Consider the following 8,509-nt stretch of genomic DNA (forward strand, 5'->3'; position numbering starts at 1 on the left):
CAACTGTTAAGCTTTGGGTTAACTTTTAGTGGGAGGTAAGGATGTTTTTAAACGCTGCTGTGAGGAATCACCCGCCAGGTTTCGCGACGCTATCCGAAATTTGATTGGATGATTGATTAACCGTCAATTAATATTAATCGTCTGACAGGATTTCAGAAAAGGCGGGAAGCGTTACTGTTGTTGATGTTCCCAGGATCTTTAGGTCTGCTAATTACCTTAAAATGGTAAATTAATCCTAATGTTTTCTCTTTAAGCATTAAAACACCATGCAAATTTCAGAAGTCTCTTGCGCTTTCGTTTTACTCATGAACCGCTTAGCTTTGTGATTTGTAGATGATTTTGTTTCGTGAGGATTGTTTTCTAATGTGTATTAATTCGCTAGCTGTTTAATTCGCTAAGTAGAGTTGTTTAGTTCAGTCGTGTAAAAGTGTCGACCAAGTCAGTAATGGCCAAATGTTCCAGTCTAGTGTGTATAAGTATGTAATTTTATTCCCCATATGTAATTAAATATTAACCCGTATGAAATAAAAACTGTCTGTCTGAAAAAGCATTTAGTTATAGTTAGCGAGGTTGCTCCGTCCAGCAATGACATTGAATTAACTGGCTAAACTGACCACTAAAACTGAACTACCGGTATTCAAGGCCTGTTTAAAGCGCCACAAAATAATTGATCCGATAATTAATATGAAAATTGACGCGTTGTAGAACGCAACATCTGGGTAGGAGATCTAAATCGGAGACATTCTCACACAAGTTATGCTTATTAGACTAATTGTCATAATTTGAAAAATTCTTGGAAGTTTTATTGTTTTTAATATTCAATCTGAAAAGAGTACTGCATGACAGGCTAATAAAAGTTTGATTTATAAGTATGTGTTTCGAAAGAGATCTAAAGATTTTTCTGGAGTAAGAAGGACCAGACTTTCATAGGTGATGAATATCCTGAGGAGTGTCTTGTAAACAATGAGAGTATTGGAGGATTTAAAACTTTTTTAAACCAAACTTAATCGAAAGGAATAACTACATGCCGTCAAATGCATTACCGTTCTCAGTCCAGTTTACAGTGCATATAGTCGCATTTTGTACAGGGCAAGCTTAATTTGTCATTGCATCTTAAGTTTATGCGCATTTATTTTTAATTATGCGAGGAATTTGCCACCTTCCTGGAGTTTTGCGCTACAAAGCAAATTCTCCTTTCCTGCCACTTGGTGGCAGTAAACGCAAATTTAAAATGGTGAGGACTGACAGCGCAACGTCGTCACTAGAGCTCCTCTAAGTTTATAGAAGGCTCTTCTGAAATGCCATGGTTTTTACAGAATTAAACCGTTGGGTTTGGTGAGTACATGCAAAAACAAGATATGAAGATGTTAAAATGTGGAACAGTGTTATGAAACTATTCAGAAGCAGTATTTTCTAATGTACATCATAGTTTAAAGTATCGTTTCTTTTTACAATGATGTTTTATTGTCATCAGCTAATTTTAGCAGAGCAATGTATGGTAATAGTTTACATTTTGTATTTCTTGCTATGGTTTCTAATGCAATGAAGGCCAGATATCTTTATATTAACAAGCCTTTGCTCATGTTTGTGTGATGTACAGTAATGCTACCACTCAGGTAATAATGCAGTGTTCCCACCTTTTTGGGCTCATTGGAGTTTCTAACACCTGCCAGCCCACTGGGGATCATTCAGGCAGCAGACTGAAATGTTGATCAGTAAAATATCAAATATAAAATATTAAATAATATAAAATATAATATATATATATGTTATGTATGTATTTCACTTACAATGGGAGGGTGCTTTCTGTGTTTCCATATCCTAAAAAAGCAATATATATGAATAATTCATCATTGTTGGTCAACATGTGCTTGATTTTATTTTCTTTACAATGACTCGACAGGAATGGATTCATAGGTGAGCTTTGCCAGTAATGTCATATTGTGAAGCAAGAGTTTGTATGAAATGTATATGAAGTTGGTACCCTCTTTGCAGCTATAACAGATACTACTGTTCTGAGAAGGCTTTCCATAAGATTTTGTAGTATGTCTGTGGGATTTTTTTGCCCATTTATCCAAAAAAGCAGGCACTGATGTTGGATATGAAGGCCTGGTTCAAAGACTCCTTCGTAGTTCATCACAGAGGTGTTTGGTGGGGTTGAGGTCAGGGCTTTGTGCAGGCCAGTCGCCTTCCACACCATGCTCGCCCAACCGTGACTTTAAGGACCTCACTTTGTGCACCGTGGTACGGTTATGTTGGAATTGAAAAGGGCAATACCTAAACTTTTCCCACAAAGTTGGAACCATACAATTGTCCAAAATGTCTTGATATGCATACCATTGTGAAAGTGATACCCTCTTTTTTGGCCCGAGAAGACACTTGCACATCAGCAAGGAGTTGATTGTCTTTGACATCCACTTTGTTCTTTCTGATTGGCATACTTTCTACATACCGTTGTTCCCAAAACCTCATGGCACAGGAGAGTTGCCCCTCCAGCTGGTGACTAGCAGCCCCATGCCTGCTTCCCCTACTGTGCTGTGCTCCTCACCGTTTTTGGTGTATTTTGCACTGATGAGTCCTTCCATAGCAACACTTAAGTGCAGATAGACCTTGATGCCCTGCTGTCCCCCTAAAGAGGTCTTCTTCCCATTGGCTTAAGCAGCAGTCTGAGGGAATGGCATCATCTTCCTTGTCCATGATACCCTCTGCTGGTTGTGTGCAGAAGCGCCTGGCCCGCTGCCAAGCATGTGTGGAATCCAGGAAGTGCTGAGCTGCCCACTGCCTGCTCTGGGAGGGCACCCGCCAGCGTCTCCTGATACTACTAGGTTTGACTGGATTTCTCTGGATTGTGTTACTAAGCAACTCATTGTGTGATGGATTTAAAGATCAGCTTGGAGCCCAGTGGCAGTTTTGTAGTGCTATTTGTAGACCGACAACTGCAATAATTGAATTGAGGATTAATGCAAATTTTGGAATATTGCTCTGATTTCTGTTGTTAAGAGTATTAGACGCAGACTTTGATTTATATCAATGTGATTTTTAATACCTTCTTTGTAATTGAATTGAATCACTGAACCCATTTATATCTCAGGTTCCAACAGATTGTTCCTCCTTTCCACAAGGACAGAGCTCAGCTCACTGCTTCTTAGGAGAGACAGCAAGTTGTTTTTGGGGTCTTGGCGGTTCACTGGCATGGCTGGGGCTTGTCACCTGCAGCCAGTCACACCCCTGTCTCCTGGTTTGAACATTGCTGCGGCAGCATACAGCTTGCAGCTGGCTTCAGTGGTGGTGCTGACCTCGGGAGGCCCTACCTGGTCGCCTACGTTGAGGTGCACAGGACCTGGGATACTAAAAGCCACTTTTAGGTGATGGGGAGCCCCAGTGCTGCCCTTTCATATGGTCCTTGTGGAGTCTGCCACCCAGGCCCCTGCTGTTCTGGAGCCAGGAAACCATGTTCTGCAGCTCCCACAATGGTCCAGCCCTTTGGTCAGAAACTGCCTCTGCAACTTAGTCTCCATGTAGCACATAAGGCACTTTTTGCCAGGAAATTCAGGCCAGGCTAAAAAATTATTATGGCTATGGGGGTATTTATCGCTAAGGATATGCAACCATATTTTGTATTGGAGAACATGGGATGTAGTTAATTAAGAATATGATGTTATCATTTTTGAAATTCATTTTGCATATATTTGCACAGTGTCCGCAATGTGCAAATAAGCATCACACAGGTTTTGTTACTCAGACACGAACATCTGAGACCTCAGATGTGGGGTTTGGTACCATAATAGCTTCAATTTAAACAGTCAGGTGGTGGCATTGAGCAAATGGCAGAAAATCCTGGAGTCTGATTTATGGGGTGCGAGTCAGTCTTACACTCATCCCCTCAGGCAAGACCAAACACACCCTAATGAGCCTCTGGAATACTCTTTATTCAGTAATCCCAGCTGGGTGTGGAAAAATGAGGCATTGAAAGACATTCTGGGTAGGATTGGGATGAACTGTTAATCAGTGTCTGGTTTAGCCCAGCAGGATGTGGTCTGAACCAGCCAGTGACTAACGACAGAGTAGCCCTGTCCACCGTGGGCTTTGTAGCCTCATCTCCCCAAGGCCTTTTCCCCTTGTAACTGCTTAGCTCTCGATCACCTAACTCTCTAACCAGTGTTGATGGTGCCCAGCCAGACTGGCAGTGTATGCCAGCTGCCATCTCTTTGGGTGAGAATGTGTTTCGAAATGAGGGTCTGCCTTTCACTTAACTCGCACCGTATTTGGAAATGCGCCAATCGGCCTCTGAACATGATGACTGTGTTCGGAGAGACCGAGCCCTACCACTCCTGACTCGGAGGTTTGTATTTTGTTTATGCATAAAGTTACCTCAGTCGTGTGCATTAACACACTGTGTGATCTGACCGAAAGGAACACTAACTGCATACTGTCCTTCTATGAATGGATATCCTGCTTTCGCATTGGCTGCCCCAGGGAGAGACAGGGAGTTTTTATCCGAAGTTCATTGCAGCGCAAATTCCTGTTCTATGCTTTTTTTAGTCACTTTTTAAAATAAATTTAGTTTAACTGTTCTCTGTATGTCAGGCTGCGAGGGATGCATTGTTGCGAACTAAACTTTGCAGAGCATTCCTTTCCTGGGTGAGTGGCATGGTGATGTCACATGTGAATGTGCTGTAGAGTGATCACGATCCTTCCATTCCTGCCTCCGGTCGTGCATTTACAATTCTCCTCTGCTCTCTGGAAGGATCGTTCCCCCCCCCCCCCCCCCCCCGAAGTGCATGCACAGACACGTGCATGCACACACAGGTGAGCACACTCTCTGGACCTGAATTACCCAACTCTGGTAATAATACACAGAGAATTAAGAAAAGATAGGAAGAAGGGAGGCTGCAGCGTTCCGATGGCTAAAATAACTTGCTCGTCTTCCATCTTGGACTTGTGAAATGCGAAATGCTATTCGGTACACAAGGTGCTTTTGTTTTCATTTTCGGTAACCATGAACAGGGTAATAAATACATGTCACAATGGGATTTTCTGCTTTAAACTATCACTATTTTAAGGTATCAGCTATCACTTTTAAAGCCTAACAGTTAATGTATTTGCAGGTCAAGACAAACTGCAATAGGCTGCAAGGAGACCGTCTTGCAGCCTTCATGTGGATCTCAATAAATGGGCCAGACGTTTCTGACTTCCCATATCAAGAGGCTTTAGAAATGTTCTTCCAGAAGCCCAGAAAGATACACTGCAGTGACAAAAGCTGCACACTTTGTGGATAATTGTCATAAAAAGAAATGTTCTGTTGATATAGTTCAGTTGTTATATTGACTGCTGTCATTAAAAGAAACACTGCCAGCCCCCCCCCCCCCCCCCTCCAAAGCTGTAAACCTAGAGGAAACACTGAAGCGAATGTTAAGTCCATTTGCTGGCCTTTTGTGCACTGCCTTTGGTTCTGAAGGTATTAGCTGTAGTGCTACATGTGTATGATTTACATGGTTCAGGTTCTGCATTATGCCCGGGAATCCTTGGCTGTCAGCTTTACATAGCAGAGTTTTTACTGACGTGGCTAAGGGGGTAACTTGCAAGCTTCTCACTTGCAAATAAAGATCTTTTGTTTTACTCAAAAGGAATTTATTTCATACCCTGCTGTTTTCCATTCCATAATGCTCTTGTTTTTGTCCATGTAGATGTCACTGAGATCAATTTGAATTTGCTGTAGATACAAATTTCATAGTATGGGAAAGATTTGGTTGAAAGCATTACTCCTTTAATACCACCATGCATTAGATATGTGTAAGCTGTCATTTCTTACTGTAAGCAATGTTACTACATACAACTTGAAGAAAATCCAAAATTCTCTAGCCTCAATTTGTGCTCCTGGGGAGTTGTCAGGGTCCCTTGGCAATATTCTCTCCCCTGAACTATGTGACTCGTTTTGAGGTGTTCTCCAGGAGAGCAGGGAACCATGAGCAGCTGTATGAGAAGATAAACTGCAACTTCAGCAGCTACATGTCCCTCTACCTAGATCAGTGTTTCCCAACCCAGTCCTCAGGGAACCCCGGACAGTCCATGTTTTTGCTCCCTCCCAGCTTCCAGCAAATCAGGAACACCGAATACCTGATGCGCAGGGAGCTGATAGGAAGCAAAAACGTGGACTGTCTGGGGTTCCCCGAGGACTGGGTTGGGAAACACTGACCTAGACAGTGCCATCTACATGTTCCAAGCCAAGATACAAACTATAAGTGAGTCACTGCTGCTTTTTTTAAAACTGTGCCACTGTTTAAAGGATTGTGACTGAGAGAGGAAGTGTAAAATGTATGGATGTTTTTAAATGGCAATAAGGGCAATGGCCGCTTTTAATGAAGATGTCAGTGCAGAGAAGGAAGTGTCTGCCTGCCTCTCTTCCCTTACTTGGCTGATGGCTTCATCACCGGAAAAAAGTTCCATAATCGTAGACAGTGTCTATTCTTTATTACTTTTAGTTTATACCAGGGGTGGGGAACCTGAAATCATCATCCCAAAAACCTGCACCCACACCGGCCCTCCATGGAACAGGTTCCCCATCCCTGGTTTATACATAAGTGGAGGTTGAAAATGTATCTGTTTGATGTGGTTCCCTTGTTATCATCTTGTTTGTCTTTGGTAAACTAAGTAGTTCCTCTTAATTATAGATACTCAAGATGACCACACGGTGGCGGCAAAGCCTTCCTTAGATACATAGTATTTTGACCTAATGGTTATTGAATCCCTCGACTAAAATCGATCTAGTACACATGGCACTAATTTTATTTTTTAATGCAAAACCTGCTTGGTTGTAATCAATATTTTCAAGTAAAATATTCTACTTTATGAAAATCAATTGAGACCTTTAAGGTATACTGTGATCATCATCATTGTGGTCGGGTGATTTAGACAACCGTTAATAAAATATGAATTAAAATTATGTAATTGTGAGTCAATGTACTCACATGGTTACTTGCTTAAATTTCTTGATGGCACAGATGTTGAATGGCTTAAAACCATCTCAAGGTCTAATATATTGAAAGTAGACCGAGATGTGGAAGACTAAATCTGGAGATGGTTTTTCTACTATCACAGTAGTATAGGTGTGACTGATTTTTAGCATAGTCAGGCAAAGGTATGGCTTCTTCCTGCTAGTGGTAAACAAAACCCCACAGTAAATACTACATAGCTGTTCTATTATCCTTTCAGATTCTGCGACCTGCATATTGCCTATGCCATCAAGGCCTTAGCAATTAAAAGACTGTAGGAAATGAGACAAATGTGATGGATGCCGTAGAAGCCTGACACGACTACATGTGTTTCAGCCCCTCTCATACACGCAGGCAGGTTTCCTGTATGAATGCTTTCCTGCCATGATATGTGCAGCCTTATTCTCACCGTGTTACAGAAGGACATCCTCAGAAAGGCAGTGATGTGCGGGGGAAAAAAGCAATTCACGAAGGACTTTTTAAAATGCAACATGCAGGTACTCAGTGGAAAGCATTTCCTTTTTAATTATGGAACTGTCCTTTCTGCTTTTTTACCTTTTTGTTGTTGCCAAGAGCAGCAGTTTGCTAATTTAGCTTGGCAGCCCCCCCCCCCCCCCCCACCATATCCCACACATTCAGCTCTGATTCTTCTCCACACCTGAACTACGTGCTGCTATCCTGTCAGCAGGACCTGTTACGTCATTGCAGGTCTGCGTTCCTGTACACTAGATCCACTGCCTGTGGTCTCAGTTTGGCTCCCTTCAGATACAGCAGGCATGTTGACAGCGTATAACATGATGTGTTGGGCCTCATGCTTAACTGGACTGGTTACTACACAGGGTTAAATGGAAGTTCATCTGGTTAAACAGCACTGGGAGTCTGTTTCTGTTAAATCTCATTGGGCTGAATACACATTCACAAATTGCGGTACCCCCCAATATTTACATAATTTCTTTATAAAAGACATCACTTTTTGGGACTTTCTCTGGCTTATGAAGCAATTTTGGGCCTTTTTCTCCTGAGGTTGGGAGGTTTTGGCATCTATTCTGTGTACTTGTTGCCCTTTTGTATAATTTGAATAATACAGTATAGGGTGTGTATCCAACTGATATAATTAGCTAGTTAGTGATAATGTGATATGTTTAATAAATTTGGTGATTTGGTAACAAGTAGATCTTATCTTATTATAAAACTATGACCATGTAAGGACAGAATCTGAGCCTTACTATGATAATTGATACTTTATTGATCCCTGCGGGGAAATTCTCTTTACGCCTCCCCTAACTTGCTTGCTTGTAGGTGAGAGCAAGCTGGCTGTGAAGGGCAGCCACCCATAGCAGTGCCTAGAGAGCGGGGGGTTAAGGGTCTTGCTCAAGGACCCATAGATGTGCTGAGGCTGGCCTTGAGCCAGTGACCTAATGATCACAGGCATACACTGCCCCCCAACTTGGTGTGTTGGGTTTTAATGCTAGAGAGTTAGGGGCTAGAATTTCCTAATTAATTTCAAAGAACAGGTT

Source organism: Paramormyrops kingsleyae, chromosome 3 (assembly GCF_048594095.1).
Source record: "Paramormyrops kingsleyae isolate MSU_618 chromosome 3, PKINGS_0.4, whole genome shotgun sequence".
Lineage (NCBI taxonomy): Eukaryota > Metazoa > Chordata > Actinopteri > Osteoglossiformes > Mormyridae > Paramormyrops > Paramormyrops kingsleyae.